Genomic DNA, 17,686 nt, shown 5'->3' on the forward strand with positions numbered 1-17,686 from the left:
AAGCATGTAAGTCTGGCGGCAATGATCCCCCCTTGGGATAAAACAAGCCAAGATGTAAAGTGCCACTAAGGTAGCGGAAAATCCTCTTAACAGCCTGCCAATGCTTAGACCCTGGGCTATGCATAAATCTGCTGACCTATGAGACTGAAAACTGAATATCCAGCCTCGTGTTGCATACATAAATGAGGTAGCCAACAGCAGTTTGGTAAAGAGTGACATCAGCAGGATCGCCAGCATCATGTAAACTCAGCTTCAAACCTGTTTCCATGGGAGTGGCAATAGGTTTGCAATCCTCAAGTCCAAACTTACATAGCAATGTCTCTATGTAACTTTTCTGACACAAGGCAATACCACCATCACACTGCTTAAATTGTATACCCAAGTAATGATGCAACAGCCCCAAATCTTTCATCTTGAAAGTAGCATTCAAATCAGCCTTAAATTCAGCAATATGTCTCTCATTTGGTCCAATGATCAGCAAATCATCAACATAAAGAACCACAATGAGAAGTACACCACCCTCACGCTTTACATACAATGTGCTTTCTGTTGGACTATTACGAAAGCCTTGTTTGACCAAATGAGTGTCAGCTTTCTCATACCAAGCACGAGGAGATTGCTTCAACCCATACAATGCCTTGTTACATTTGCGCACTTTGTCCTCTTGTCCTTTTATGACAAAACCGTGAGGCTGCGTTACATAAACTTCCTCAAATATGTCACCATTCAAGAAAGCAGTAACAATGTCTGATTGATGTTCATCCCAACCAAAATGAGCTGCCAATGCACATAGAAAACGCACGTAGTAGTCATACGACAAGTGGGAGCAAAAGTCTCTTCATAATCTATGCCTTTTTGTTGTGCATAACCCTTTGCAACAAGTTGAGCCTTATGGCGATCAATCTCACCATCCGGCTTGCGTTTCAACTTGTAAACCCACTTCGTACCAATGGCCTTTTTGCCACGAGGCAAATCACATAAAGTCCATGTGTCATTTTCTATCATTGCATCATATTCTGATTGCATGGCAGCCATCCAATTTTTTGAATTCTATGCTTCATCAAAAGACAGAGGCTCCTCAACATCATGTAAGCTAGACACAGCCAAAGCATAACAATTTGATGCATAAGATGCATGGCGAGAGCCTGAACGAGTACGACTAGACAAAGGTGCATCCAATTTACTGTCACGCAAAGTGTGCACCAGCCATTTTGGCATACCTCTAGCGTGCTCATTTTTAGCCCTTTCCTCATCAAGTACATCATGTACATCTGCATCAGTAATAGGTTTATCTATAACATTTTCAGAAACCCCCATAGGCTGTACATTTGCCTCATTGGAACTTACATTCGTATTTCCACCACTAAAAAGAGGCAACAAAGTGTCATAAATGTCTTGTGAGCTTACATTACTGTCTCTAGTACATGACAACAAGGGCTGAACAGAATCTTCCACAAACACTACATCCCGAGAAACCAGAATACGTTTTATTTGCGGATGATACAACCTGTAACCTTTGCTTTCAGCACTATAACCAACAAAAATACATTTGACAGCCTTATCATCCAATTTTCTGCGCTGCACTTGTGGCACCAAAGCATATGCCAAACAGCCAAAAACACGCATGTGCTCAATAGATGGCTTTCTATCATGCCATGCTTCATATGGAGTAATAGATTGCAAAGCTTTCGTAGGACACATGTTTAGTACATAAGTGGCACACATGATGGCCTCAAGCCAAAAAGAATGCGGCAAAGCTTGACTTTTGACCATACATTGTGCCATTTCCGTCAGTGACCTGTTTTTCCTCTCAGCAACACCATTTTGCTGAGGTGTATAAGGCACTGTACATTGGTGTTTTATCCCACGACTAGCCAAAAATGCATTAAATTCATGAGACATATACTCCCCCCCTCGATCAGAACAGAGGGTGCCCATAGTACATTTCGAGACATTTTCAGTCATAGCCAGAAATTATTTGAAGCAAATAAAAACTTCAGACTTCGCTTTAAGCGGAAATACCCATGCATGCCTGGAGTAATTATCAATGAAAGTCACGAAGTACAGGTAATTGCCCAAGGACGGAGTTTGCATGGGCCCACAAACATCACTATGCACAAGCTGCAACCTGCATGTGGCCCGGACTGAACCATCCTTTGGAAACTTAGAACGCTGCATCTTACACAAAATACATCCTTCACAAACATGTTTGACAGGTGCTTCAAGAGTTGGCAAAGAAGCAACCATATCAGATTTCTACAAACGCAACAAACTGGCAAAATTCAGATGACCAAAATTTGCATGCCAAAGTTTTGCATCTGAAATAGCCCTTGAATCTGCAACAACATTTGCAAAATTTTGTCCACACTTGTCATACAAAGTGAGCTTATACAGCCCACGGCACAAAAGGCCAGATGCAACAATTTCATCACCAAAACTGAGATCATGAATTGTACATCTGTCATCCACAAATTTGACTACAAGTCCAAGTCTAGCAAGTGCAGATACAGACAAGAGATTCTTCTTGATCCCAGGTACATAAAGTGCATCAACAAGTGTGAAGGAACTGCCATTAGCAGCAGTCAGCACAATCTTTCCAACTCCCTGAACTGGATAAGAGGCATTGTTGGCACAAGTGACAGAATTCCCATGAGGGACAGACTCGAGAGAGGTAAACAATTCACGATGTGAGGTAATGTGCTTTGTAGCACCACTATCGAAATACCACACATGTGAATCTGCAGCAACTGACAAGCATGCATCATGGACAACAGGATTGCAAGTGCACTCTGCACTAAAAGCCCATTCTGCATCAACATCAGCAACACAGTCTCCTTTCACAGAAGACTCAACAATGGTTGCATTTGTAGTGGAACCAGCATTTGCAGTGGAACCACCCTCTTTCTTCTTAGCCTCTTTGGCCTTCAACTTAGGCCTTCAACTTAGGACACGACTTGATCAAGTGATCATTGGCTTTACAATAATGGCAATGCATTTTCTTTTTGCCCTTATCACCAGAATTTCCAAACGAATTGCTGCCAGCAGAAGCATTAGGAACATAATTTTTGCCACTCGCAACAGAACCATAAGAAGTGGTTGCATTGTTGTTAGCACCCTTTCTTTGAGAAGCAATAAAAGCCTGTTCAACTGCACGCTGTCTAGTCCTGTTTTTTCTGGAAAGTGACTCTTGCAACAGCAATGTGCATAATGCATCAAACTTGACAACTTCTAGATTTCCTTGGGTCATAAGTCTCCAAGTACTAGCAAAAGTCTGGTAAGAATCTGGTAAGGCATCAAGAACAGTCTGCACAAGGGAACTGTTTGAAATAACTTCACCTGCAGAAATAAGTTGCTCATTGATATCCTTGACACTAGCAAGGAAAGTGTCCATATCATCTTCCTCATGCATAATCTTCGACTCCAGCTCTTTACGCAGCAAAGCAATTTTAGCCTCATTGCGGCTTGCATAAAGACCTGCTAGAATATCCCAAGCCTGTTTTGCAGATTTTGCTGAACAGATGTGAGGAACAATGGTGCGCTTCACAGACAACGCAATCAATGCATGAGCCTGCGCATCCTTAACATCCTAACGAGCTTGTTCTGCCATAGGCAAAACAACTCTTACAGCTGCAATCCTTGTAGCAAGACCTGCAACATCCTCAACATCGCCAACATCCTCAGAACTAGGATGTACATCAATGCCCTGCACAATGTTCCAGACACCCTTTGACACAAGAACATGTTGCATCATATAAGCCCACATAGGGTAGTTGTCCCCATCCAACCTGTCCTCGGCAGCAAACATCTTGAACACATCTGTGTTGTTGCTGTCAGCCATGGTAAATGTTGCACCTGATGTGAAAATTGCCCGAAAATAGGAGAAACGAAGCGGGAACAACAAGTGCTATATAGCACAAACCCTAGAAGACTATAAGGCACCTATTATGCAAAAAACAACACTGCCAGAAATTTTGCACAAAATGAAGAAATAGCCTGTGCAGTACTGCCTGTAGTGGAAACGGAGGCCAAAATGAGCCCAAATAAAAAATATGAGCTCACCAAGCTCTAACAGCTTTCCCGAAGTATTTGTCGACCTGCGAACGCTCGCCAAAGCTCACTGAAATCGGAGAAAGTGAGCAGGCGTGTACTGGAGCAGCTGGCGACTAAGCCCGGGAGGACGCAACCTGCTCTGATACCAATTGTTGGAATTAGGGTTGCAGAGAGACACACAAAGCTTGGAGAAGATGAAGGAGCTCAAGGCACACAACAAAGAGTGTATTACTTAGTGTGTAATGGAAAGATAGATAGCCCTAGAGTGATGGGCGTATATACAATGCACGGGGGGAAAAACCTCCTAAAGAGGGAAAAAATGGGTCGGCGGTCCTAGTGTGTTCACACACATCACTTCCACATGTATATGGTAACATCAATAAGTTTCAACATACAGGTAGAGACATAATACATTACTAGTATAGCCGGCGGCTTCACTGCCTCTCTCTCTCTCTCTCTCTCTCTCTCTCTCTCTCTCTCTCTCTCTCTCTCTCTCTCTCTCTCTCTCTCTCTCTCTCTCTCTCTCTCTCTCTCTCTCTCTCTCTCTCTCTCTCTCTCTCTCTCTCTCTCTCTCTCTCTCTCTCTCTTTGTGTGTGTGTGTGTGTGTGTGTGTGTTCCCGGACGCTGCAAGTGAAACCCGCCGGATGAAGCAGCATCTGACGCGTGGTAGGGGGGGAGCCGGAATTCCTTCCCCGTTTATCTATTAGTATAGATGCAAATAGTGGAGGTCTTCATTTTCTAATTATTTTTTATGAACTAGGATCCTATTTTTGCTTCTGTGATTGATGTGAAAGAGTCAATAACTGAAGTTGATCATTCCTTCACCTAACAGTACCTCATCTTAACAAAATTTATCTCTGAGATTGTTTCTTGATGAGAGTGTTTCCATCCTCTGCAACTCTATCCCATGGAAACTTTTATGATATTATCAACTAATCCAAAACTCTTGATGAGCACAAGGATCACTTAATGAAAATATTTCGAGAGTCATGTGATCCTCAGTTCTACATTTATCTCCTTGGCATTTCTTTTACAATACAAACAGACCATCAAAGTGACAATATTTCATGACTCAGATTATTCGTCAAATAAATGAGTTAGCAAATTCCCTTTCTCTATCTCATTTATGATGGGTCCATCTATTCGAGTTTTGGCATCTCAAGTGAACTTCCAATGTGGTACCATTATTTATTTTGGGTTTTAGGTATTTATTTTACGTATTTGTCAAAGTCTGGGTAGGGCAATTCATTGAGGTTGTTATATATGCAACTCGTTGTCTCCATTGTATTACACACTCAATTATTCATTGCCAAGATTGATTAGTTCAAGACTCTCTCTCTCTTTCTCTCTCTCTCTCTCTCTCTCTCTCTCTCTCTCTCTCTCTCTCTCTCTCTCTCTCTCTCTCTCTCTCTCTCTCTCGTTGGGGTATAAAGCCCAATGTGGTCGCCCACGTAAGTGGGCGGGCCGCCAGGTATGTACACATATTCTTTTGTTAAAACCTAATAAGAACTCACTATGCTCTACACATTACAGTAGAGCGAGTTCACCATATTGTCGTGCTCTTCTTCTCGCACTCTCTCTCGCGTCGCACTTCCCCTCGTACTCCTTCAACTGGTATCAGAGCTCAGATCGAGGCTCAAGGCAGCAGTGCAAGAGGCTAGAGTCACCAACTCAGATTGGAGTGAAATTCGACAGGTGAAGACACGGCCCCAAATCTCGTGGGATGGCCAAAGGGCTCGGTGTTGTCAGAATTTCATTCTGAGGTCATCTCGGCCACCGTTCGGCTTCGACAAAGGTCTACGCATGCCATTTTTGACTACGTGGTCTTAGCGGGTGCAGATCCGACTCTGCAAATTTGGGGTTTTCGGCCTACGACTGCAGGTGCTGAGGATATCGACACTCCCAGAGTGTTGATTTGTGGCTGTCTACACATCGAAGGACGGCTCACAGTTCTTGGAGGCGTGTCACATACGACACGGGCGCATCTACACACGGTATGTAGGCGACATCCACTAGTTCATCAGGTAGCTTGTGTTTGCTGCTTGATATTCCAGATTTCATCCTGACATTGCAGGTACTTCCACATGGGATGTATTGTCAGAGATGATGTATGTCTGTTGAGGGTTTTCTGCCTGTGAGTCACGCAGCAAACAACCGCCGCAGCGGTTACAGTATACAGTGGGAAATTTGTGGATGTATGACTTTGTGGAAAGTCTATGTACTGTCAGATTTACTGCAGCCTTTGTTGAGGGTCGAGTGAGGTTTTATTGAGCTGGGGGATTCTCGAATGTTGAGATCCTTTCGGTGATACAGGTCTTGGAGCGATCCCTCGAGCACCCTTAAATAGCCAGCTAGGATGTATTGACTGTGAGTTAGACAGTTGGGATTGCATCTTTGCTTTACTGCCGTTGAGGCATTGTCGCAGTCTATGCTTACAGGACAGTGACAGGACAGCGAGAGACAGTACAGGTGCAGGACAGGTTTACCCGCATCTTACAGTGTCAGAGAGACAGTGTTTTTGAGCTGTTTTTTGGTTTGTTTTTGAGTACACCAGAGCCATTTTACAAAGGAGACTCTGCCGAAATTTATGCAGAATCTGAAGCTTTCTTGGTTCATTTGACAGGTTGATATTGGTTCAGAGGTCAGTTTACAGGGGAAACTCTGCCAAATTTTTCCCAGGAAAGTAAACCACTGTGAAGCGTAGCTATGGCTGGATCACAGGACACTGCTCTTTACAATATCAAGAAGCTGGATGGAACCAATTTCCCATTGTGGAAGCAGCAGATTTGGCACGTGTTGGTACAAAAGAAGCAGATAAAACCTATAAAGCTCAAGGGGATAAAACCAGAAGATATGGAGGAAGATGAATGGAGCGAAATGGATGAATTGGCACTTTCTACCATTATGCTGACTTTGGCAGAAAGCGTTTACTTCAATGTAGCAGACGAGATGTCTGCTTATCAAGCATGGTTAAAGCTCACTGATCTTTATGAGAAGCAGAGTGCATCTTCACAGGTATACTGGCTTAAGAAGCTTGTTGACTTGAAGATGAAAGAAGGGACACCTATGTCCAATCATCTGAATGAATTCAACACCATCTACAGTCAGTTGTCAGCTCAAGGTGTCAAGTTTGATGAACCTGTTAGAGCTATGTTCCTGTTGATCACATTGCGGGAAAGTTGGGACACTTTTCGCACAGCTTTGAGTAATTCTGCACCTCCAGATGGTTTGAACATAGCAGGTGTAGAAGGAAGTCTGCTTACTGAAGAAACCAATAGAAAGACAATGGACAAAGGCAAAGGAACAGCCTTAGTTGTCAGGGGAAGGACCAAAGAAAAGTACAAAGGTGGAAAGAGGAATCAGTCTCGTAGCAAGTCCCGCAGTGCTAAAGGCAAGAGTGACATAGAATGCTACCATTGTGGCAAGAAGGGTCACATGAAAAGAGACTGCAGAGAATGGAAAGCAGAAAAAGGCAAAGAGAAAGCTGAAGACCATGGTGAGAAGAACAAGTCCCCAATGAAGATTCAAGAAATAAATGTGACAAACACTGTTGCAGAGGATGACAGTCTAGTGTCAGGAGACATCTACTTCTTGAAGAATACAATGGACTCAGCTCTTCTTACAGCATCTGATGGAAATGCACTGAGTGACTGGATTATAGACTCAAGGGCATCACTTCATGTGTCTCCAAACAAGGAGTGGTTTACCTCATGTGACCACTAAAGATCATGTTCGGCTAGGCAATGGGCAGACATGTGAGATCTTAGGTGTTGGAGATGTTCAATTGAAGTTTCAGAATGGCTCTTCTTTCACGCTGAAGAATGTGAGACATGTTACCGCAATTACAAAGAGCTTGATCAGCACAGGTTTACTTGATGATGTTGGCTACGTCACCACTTTTGGACTGAACATGTGGAAGATATCCAAGGGTTCTATGACAGTAGCACATGGAGTAAAGTCTGGAGGACTTTACATGATTTATGTATCAAATGTCTCTAAAAATGTAATCAATGTAACCGAGCAGCCGAACGTTTCTTTGTGGCATAGCCGGTTAGGACATATGTCCAAGAAGGGAATGGAAATCTTGTCTCGTTTTGGTTATTTGCCTGGATTTTCATTTAATGATTTTGAATTCTGTGAACATTTTCTGTATGGTAAGCAAACACAGCAGCCACAGAAGCATAGAAGGAGTAGAAGAGATACACAGTTGGCACTTGTTCATAGTGATTTGTGTGGACCTATGCCTAACCTATCTCTAGGGGGAGCTTCTTACTTTATGATATTTATAGATGATTACTCAAGGAAAGTATGGGTTTACTTTCTCAAGCACAAGGATGAAGCGTTTACTGTTTTCAAAACGTTTGTGACACTTGTGGAGAATCAGAGTGGCAAGAAGCTTAAATGCTTACGCACTGACAATGGTGGAGAGTACCACATGTTGTGGATGAGCCTGAGCCACCTATTGTGCATAGATCTGGACGTGTCACGCGACCTCCTGATAGGTTTGTTTCATCTATGAACTATGACATGTTGACTGATTGCAATGAGCCTTCATGTTACAAGGAAGCAATGCAAATGAAGGACTCCGGGAATTGGCAATTGGCCATGCAGTCAGAGATGACAGCTCTGCATAAAAACCATACATGGAAGCTAGTTAAATTACCACGGGGCAAAAAGGCTCTACCCTGTAAATGGGTTTACAGGTATAAGATCACCGCTCATGATAGTCAGCCAAAGTACAAAGCAGGGCTTGTTGCTAAGGGCTTTAAGCAAGAACAAGGCATTGACTTTGATGAAGTCTTCTCTCCGGTGATCAAGATGACTACATTGAGATGCTTTCTTGCATTGGTTGCCGTATTAGATTTGGTGTTGCACCAAATGGATGTCAAGACAACGTTCTTGCATGGTGATTTAGATGTGGAAATTTACATGCAGCAACCAGAAGGGTTTGTTGAGAAAGGCAAGGAAGATTGGGTATGCCAGTTGTTAAAGAGTCTTTATGGCTTAAAACAATCACCGAGTGCATGGTACCATAAATTCCACAAGTTTATGCTTTCTCAAGGCTACAAACGTAGTGAGTTCGATCACTGTCTATATACAAAGAAGGCTAAGGATGGCAGTTGGCTGATCCTTATTTTGTATGTGGATGACATGTTGATTGCTGGCAAGCACTTGGAAGAAATTTCAGCTTTGAAGTCAAAGATGGCAAAATCGTTTGACATGAAAGACATGGGTGAGGCAAGTCATATACTTGGTATGCGCATTGAGAGAGACAGATCAAAGAAGTTGATTTGGTTATCTCAAACAAAGTATATTCACAAGGTTTTGCAACGTTTCAATATGGAGAAGGGAAAGACATTGAGTGTTCCATTGCCACCATATGTGAAACTTAGCAAACAAGATTGTCCTGTGTCTGAGGAAGAACAGGCTGAAATGGATAGATTCCATATGCGTCTGCAGTGGGTAGTTTGATGTATGCAATGATTGCCACTCGCCCAGACATTGCATTTGCAGTGGGAATGTATAGGTTTCTCATGGCCACCATGTTTTAGACCTAGCATCTAGAAATATATGATGCCTCTAGCCTTAGTTTGCGAGGTTGTCCTGTGCTGGTAGTGATAGCCGTTTTTCGCCTCTCTGTAATTTTCATAGTGAGTTACCTCACCCTATCAAATCACTCAAACCCAGGCAAGAAACATTGGGAGGCAGTGAAAGGAATATTGAGATACCTGAAAGCTACAAAGAGTATGCGTATATGCTATGGGAGTCAGGAGCTAAGTGTAAAGGGTTTTACAGACTCAGATTATGCAGGTGACTTAGACAACCGAAGGTCTACGTCAGGGTATGTCTTTACATTGGCTGGTGGAGCAGTATCATGGCGTTCTAGATTACAAGATTGTGTTACTCAGTCTACTACACAGGCTGAATATGTTGCAGCATCAGAGGCATGCAAAGAATCAATTTGGCTTAATCGACTAGTAACAGATTTGGGAATCAAAGAAGAGATGCCTGTGTTATATTGTGATAGTCAAAGTGCTATACAATTGGCTCGCAATCCAGTTTATCACTCAAAGACAAAGCATGTGGATGTGAAGTATCATTTCATCAGGGAAATGCTCAAGGATAAGCAACTTCAGCTTGTCAAAGTTCACACCACAGAAAATCCTGCTGATCTACTTACAAAAGGACTTCCCTCAGAGAGCTTTGCGCATTTTTGCAAGCAGTTAGGTGTAGGGTAGTACATCACTTCTCTACATCTCTTGTATATTAGCTTGTATAGTAGCTTCTCTCACACTTAAAGTACCACATTGGACTTTAAGTGGGAGGTTGTTGGGGTATAAAGCCCAATGTGGTCGCCCAGGTAAGTGGGCGGGCCGCCAGGTATGTACACATATTCTTTTGTTAAAACCTAATAAGAACTCACTATGCTCTACACATTACAGTAGAGCGAGTTCACCATATCGTCGTGCTCTTCTTCTCGCACTCTCTCTCGCGTCGCACTTCCGCTCGTACTCCTTCATCTCTCTCTCTCTCTCTCTCTCTCTCTCTCTCTCTCTCTCTCTCTCTCTCTCTCTCTCTCCTCGGTCTCTGCGCTTTTGCATTGTCGACTTTGACATGATATCAGAGCTGTGTTGGTGAAGAACCTTAGTGAAGCAGAGCTGCACCATAGAGAAGAGAAGGCATCTGAAGATTTCCCTCCCTCGTCGGCGACCCTCTACCCCTAGTGTTCTAAAACGTTGTAGACAATCATGTCCAACCCCACCACCACTTTACCTCCAGTGTTCTAAAACGTTCTCGCTCAACGATGCCGAGATTCCTACGTACTAGTGTTTTGAAACGTTCTCTATCCACAACGTTGACGGTCCCTCCTTCATGGGCACCTAGGCAATGACAACAACTGCAATACCCCCCTATGTTTTGGGAAGCGTTTTGAAACACTCCTTGTCCACGGCGCGGGTGGCCCCTCCTTCATTAGTTGGCGATAGTAACAACACTTCGTCCTCTTGAGTGACCAACGTTTTAGAATGTTGTCACCCACTCCCCCCCCCCGACCTTGCTTTCTTTTGCACATTACGACACTACCTTGTGTTGGAAGGCTTTGGAAATTGTCAAGGGGCACCAAAGGCATTCTTTTCATCGGCTTTGGAAGGTTTGACCTGGTTCTCCAAGGTGCTTTGATGTGCAGCTTGGGAGACAAAGAGGTGGAGTTTGGAGCTTAAGAGAGGGATAGCGGATTTTGCGAAGCCACGTGGGAATAGCTGAGGAGTGGAACAACTTTGGAATTGGTACGGCTTGTAAGTTTATTCTGTGGCTTGGGATTCGTGCGGCCACCCTTGGAGTGTGAGAAGGATAACCAGATTTCTAGATCTTGCAACTTCAACATGCCCCCCCCCCCCCCCCCCCCTTCCCTTGCTCGAGCTCCAGTGACAAATTGAACAAAAATAACTACGCTCATTGGAATTTGATCATGCAACTCTGGTTCTCACGGAAAGGCTTATGGGATATTGTCAACACCTTGGAGTCCCACCCACGAGGGATCCTAACAATAGGTACACCCGCCTTCAAGATGACGAACATCTCAAATAGTGTGTCGATTGGGATGCGGCTGATGCAAAGGCAATGTCGTCCATTGTGGAATCTCTCACAAAGGACATTTCTCCAGCCATTCAGACTTTGAAGATTACCAAATGCCCATCACTAACTACTACTAACCCTAAGTGGACATCTATACACTTGTGTGAGCCACTTACACAAAGTAGAGTGTATATTGTGCCTAAGTGCATAAGATAGAGAAGAAAGAAAGGGGGCAAACAGTGTGTGTTGGCTCTCCCCCTCCAACCTGTGTGTGTGGCTATGGTGCTGTGTGTGTGATCGTATTCATCTTCCTCTTCTGCTATGCTCTCGGCTCCTCTCCTTCGTCTGGAATCAGATCTGTTTCATTCCCAAAATCACTTCCACGTGCGCGTGCACTTTCAAGAGTGCAAATAGGGTTCTGACTTCGGCATCGAAAAATTTAGCATTCCGAGAGCGTTTCCAACAGGAGTCCTGCGGTTTTACCCCCCTTTCGGAGTCATTCGTGCCATCAGAAACCTCATCCAAGCTACGGTCCATCTACGAGAGCCCACAGCTCATTCGAGAGTGTGTAGCCTCTTTCGGACTGACCTCATACACACACATAGAGTGGGAGCCGATAGCATTGTCTTCTTCGACTACAGGTAAAGGTACAAATACATAGAGTGGCTTGGTTAGCTTACTTTTGTGCTTCTCGGCCTCAATTTCGGCTTCAGCTACGGCATCGGCATCAACTCATAGGCCACAGGTTTCAATGCTTGGGATATTCTTGTTCCAGTGGGAGCATTTTTAATGCATACATGCATATACTGGCACTTTTGACAGTGTTTGAGCTCTTTTGTGAGCAGTTTGACTCCCCGTAGGGATATTTTTTTTGGCACCTGTTTGAGTGTCGTGACAGACTTGTACGTCTTTGTGGATACTGCCATTGGACGCTTTTGTGGAGCCATCTTTTGGCTAGTACGGCAGTCCCGGCCATTTCTGAGACTTAGTCCGCATGATAGCCATTTTTGAGACTTGGTTATACGTTTTGTTGCATAACCTACGTTGTTGAGGGTCGTGTCTGAATTTGCACTTACAAGACTTGGCCTTGTTGTCAAATTTGTGGAATGAAAGATGTACAATTTATGATCTTAATTTTGGTGATAAAATAGTTGCGTCTGGAATGTAGTTATGGATTCAAAGGCTATCTCATATGCAAAACTTTGGCATGCATGTTTTGGGCATCTGAATTTTGCTAGTTTGCTACATATGCGCAAATCTGATATGGTTGCTTCTTTGCTGCCTCTTGAAGCACCTTCTAAGCATGTTTATGAAGGCTGTATTTTGGGCCCATTTTGGGTAAGATGCAGTGTTTGAAATTTCCAAAGGATGGTTCAGTTAGGGCAGCTACATGCAACTTGCAACTTGTGCATAGTGATGTTAGTGGGCCTATGCAAACACCATCCTTAGGCAATTACCTATACTTCATAAATTTTGTTAAAAACTAACCAGCAAACCACGGCACATCTTTTTGGCTCTATTCATGGTAGTTTCCATGCTACTCAATTCTTGCATGCCACATCATCACGTGATGTTTCTCCCACGCCTTGCACTAGCATCGATGCTAGTAGAAAGGGGGGAGCATTTACTAGAAGGTTTTATTGAATTGAAAAAAAGTGGGAGAAAATGAGGGTGAGAAACAAGAAGAATGGGGGGTTGCATGGGTTGAAGGGCAATCAAGGGGCAATGGAGGATCTGAGAAAAGGGGACTCAACTCTCTCTCTCTCTCTCTCTCTGCCATATGATGGAGCCACTTTGAAATGTTTCTGTTTGGTCCCATAGGTCATATTTGACCTTCGAGGACGATAATCAATCTATCTAAATCTCTCTCTCCGCACAACCACACAACATAGCTTTCACATTGGAGTGCTCTTCATTTTCTTGTTTATTGAGGTTGAGAGAGAGAGAGAGAGAGAGAGAGAGAGAGAGATTGAATTATCGTCCACGGAGGTCAGATATGACCTATGGGACCCAAATCAAACATTACAATGGTTTCATCTAAGCACAATGACGATACATATCAGTTAAGGATGGAGGGTCCATTGGCAGGGTAAAAAGAAAGGGAAAGGGGGGAAACAAAACCTAGGGGGGGTCAGTTGTGGAGAGAGCTGATTTGGGATTTTGAAACTCTTGGATGATGGCTTTACCACCCCGATAGACTACCCATTTACCTTGTTTGCACGCTTCATGTACCTTCTTGAGCTAACTTGCTTTGGCTTTGAGTTGGTTTGCGGTCAATTCTTTGGTAATCCAAAATGTTGTTCCCTTGAAGAGATGGGATTTGCGTAGTAGCTTCTTCCGTTCTTCTTTGTCCTTGAAGGTGAGAATACAATGCTCGGGTGGCACATGCTTGTGTGCGTCATTGATCCAAGAAACGGTTTCATGCTCGATGTTGACAGGTTCAAGAATGTCATTGAGTTTGGTGATTGCCTCTTCGAGAGTGTCCTTGCTCATGCACCATGGTGAGTGAGGTCCTCCAATCCTGACCTTAAGGCCAAGGGATTCTTGTAGTTTGCATTCTTGTAAAACTGCTTGTATATTGGTGTCGATCTTCTTGTGTGTTGCTTCATGGGCTTCCTTCACTGCTTTGACGGTCTTGGTAAGGGAGGCTTCAACACCTTGGGTTTTCGCAAGTAGGGCTTGGCTCTCTATCTTCATCTCCTCTAACTTAAGCAAGTGTTGCTTGAGTTTATCATTCTCTCCAATAATTTCCTGAATTTGAGCTTCGAGAGTAGTAATCCTTGCTTCTTGGCAACCTGCCGTGTAAGGACATGGGCCCTATGGGCAAGGCCACAGGCAAGGCCAGATAGTGTGTACGCTAGGGGGAGGCTATAAAATAGCACGTTGGGTGGAGACTAACACGCGCATTACCACCACCCTTTCACTGGTATCTGAGCTATTTTTGGGAGGAGGTAAAAAGCGGGTTTGCATGTGCACACGACGTTCTGCTTCTCTCCCACGTCCGCAGACAGTGACGTCTCCGTTGTGCAGCAAAAGAAGACAGGCACGATTTCCTGGGCACAGCAAGTGGACAGCTAGTCACACGACTGCCCTCACGACGGGCGACCAAGGAAAACTCGATGGCATCGAGGCTCTGAAGGGTTCTATTGGTGTCGTTGGCTGCGCGCGTAGGAAGACCCGCTTAACCCTTGCATCTAGGAGGGTTGAAACCACCCCATGAGAGTAAGAGGCTAACACTTTACCATCAAGCTATTGACCGTTGTTGTGTATAACAAGGAAAGATAGCCTACGAGTGTTGAAAGGAAAACTAGAAGGAAAGCGAAAGCTTCAAACTTCAAGGAAGTAGCTTCACCCTTCCTTTTCACTTCTTGGAGGAAGGCAAGTTTTCCTCCAAAAATTCTCTTTTTCTCAAGGAGGTAGCTTCAAAGTGAACAAAAGCCTTCACAAAAACGATGGGTTTTTGTGAAGAATCAACAAACGTGTTCTTACAACGAACGACAAGGGAAGCGCTCAAATTTTTGGAAGGCGAGGTTCGCATGCAACGCAAATCGTGGAGAATACAAAACACAAAGACTTCAATTTCTCAAGGTACAAGTTGTCGTTTTTTTCTCTCTCTTTGCATTAGTGTGTGTTTACCATGGCCAGTGAGGATATCCCACCTACACACACGTTTGATTTTGAGCACGTAGATCAAAATCAGGGCACCACGAGTGCTGCTAACACTAATATGCATGATGATGATGATCTAGGAGATCGTGGGCTTGTAGATATGGTTTCTTTCAAGACTTTGGAACATCGCCAAAGCGTACTTGAAAGCAACCTCTCTGCACTCAATGCAAATGTTACTAATCTTACGGAGTTACTTGTGAAATTTATGAATTCACAGATGACTCAAGGAGCCAGAAGTGGCACGGTTCAAGGGAACCAAGCTCGCACAACTCAAGGAGTCCAAGAGACAAGTACCACAGAAGATGCAGAAGGTAGCAATGCATTACTTAAGAATATCACCATTCTTGAGTTTCACGGGGAAGAGCGTGATGGCAACAAGGATGAGGTCAATACGTTCTTACTCAAATGGAGTGATATACATAGATTGAGACACACCCCGGATATAAAGACGGCTATGGAAACAAGTCTATCTCTTAAAGGCAAGGCCTATAAGTGGTGGATGACATTTCCAATAGATGCTCGTCCTCCGTCTTGGGCTGCATTTCAAGCTTCTTTCTCCAAAGAGTTTTTGGACTCCAATGAAGAAGATAAGAATTGGTTAGCATGGGATGCATGCTGCATGTTTGGCCTCTCTCTCACAGAGTACCTTTCAAAGTATTGGGATATCATATTAAAACTAGAAGATCTAGATCATGAATTCCAAAAGATATACGGTTTCAATAGGGGTCTTGACAAAGACTATCATCTTCATGTCAAGACCCAACATCCAAAAACTTTGGAAGAAGCCATCAGTCATGCCCAAAGATATGATGATGACCAAGAGAGGAAAGGAAATGTTCCCTACTCTAAGAATACTTTTTCTAAGAGCAATCTGGCTAAGATCCAATGGCGAGGTAGATCTCCCACACGTTCCAAGAGGAATAAGAGACAATCTACCTCTCCACGCCCACAAGAGGTTAAGAAGCCTAAGCAATCACGAGATACTCCACATGGGTCTCGTAGCACTGTTGATTTTGAGCGTGAATAATTTGTGTTTTAGATGTCTTTCGGACCAACATAACAAGAAAGATTGTCCTCTTTTTCAAGGCAAAGAAAAGGCCATGCACACGGTGCAACGCCTTACATTAGATTCATCTCCTAAATATTGTGTTGTAGAGGTTCTTCATACGGAAGAAAAGCACAAGTGTTGTGTGCCTGCTTCGATGTGGCAGTCCACCTTTGGCCCCCATGATTTGATTCGTATGCATGGCACTATTAACGAACAACGTGTTCGTATTTTAGTGGATGATGGTGCAACTGATAACTTCTTGAACTATAAGCTAGTCAAGAAATTGAAGCTTACACAGACTCCCTTCTCTCACAAGTATGTGGTGGAGCATATGTCTGGGAATGATAAAGAAGTATGGGACACGGTAGTTCAAGGGGTTGAGCTTATTGTTCAAGATCATACGATGACCCTTGACTTCCAAGTTATGAACATGGACCGTGCTGATATAGTTTTAGGACGGGAGTGGCTGCATGGTTTAGGAAACACATTCACACTAGTTATGAACACAACTCCTTATCCTTTATGACCAATGGTAAACATGTGCTTTTGCTTGGTGAGAAAAATATACCATCTGCACCTCTTATATATACAGCAGAGCTTTCTATTTTGCAGAAAGCAGATTTAATAGATGAAGTCTTTTTGTGTTACTGCTTGTCTCCAAGTCTTGTGAATTCTCAAGAGCAAAGTGTGGTGAATTCTAGTAATGGTATGCAAAGTGCAATGAATTCTACTAATAAACAAAGTGTTAACAAATCTAACGAGCAAAGTGCTCTCAATTTTAATCCTATAGAGCAACGTGCAACTGTTGTAAGACAAACATTACAGGAATTACAAGATTCTCCATCCCAGCATAACTCTAGTTTACTTTCTCCTTTTGCACGGGCAAAAGCTGACTCACTTACTCACGCAGTATAGTGATGTGTTCTCAAGTGATTTACCACCGGGTTTACCCCCTACACGTGATGTGCAGCGTGGCATAGATGTCTTGCAAGGCATTAAACCGGTGAGTAAACCACCTTATCGTATGAGTGCTAAAAGCTCAGGAGGTTGAGAGTCAATTGGCTGACTACCTCACTCGTGGTTTCATTAGACCTAGCACTTTGCCTTGGGCATCACCAATTCTATTGGTAAAAAAGAAAGATGGTCATGCGCATGTGCGTAGATCATCACTGATTAAATGCGATAACCATCAAGAACAAGTATCCTCTACCTCGAGTGGATGAGTTGTTTGATCAACTCCACCGGGCAAGATACTATACAAAGATAGATCTTCGTTTAGGATACCACCAGGTACGCATCCTACTGCAAGATATCTCCAAAATGGCCTTTAGAACACAGTTCAGG

This window comes from Adiantum capillus-veneris, chromosome 4 (genome assembly GCF_014529385.1).
Source record: "Adiantum capillus-veneris isolate H3 chromosome 4, ASM1452938v2, whole genome shotgun sequence".
Taxonomy (NCBI): domain Eukaryota; kingdom Viridiplantae; phylum Streptophyta; class Polypodiopsida; order Polypodiales; family Pteridaceae; genus Adiantum; species Adiantum capillus-veneris.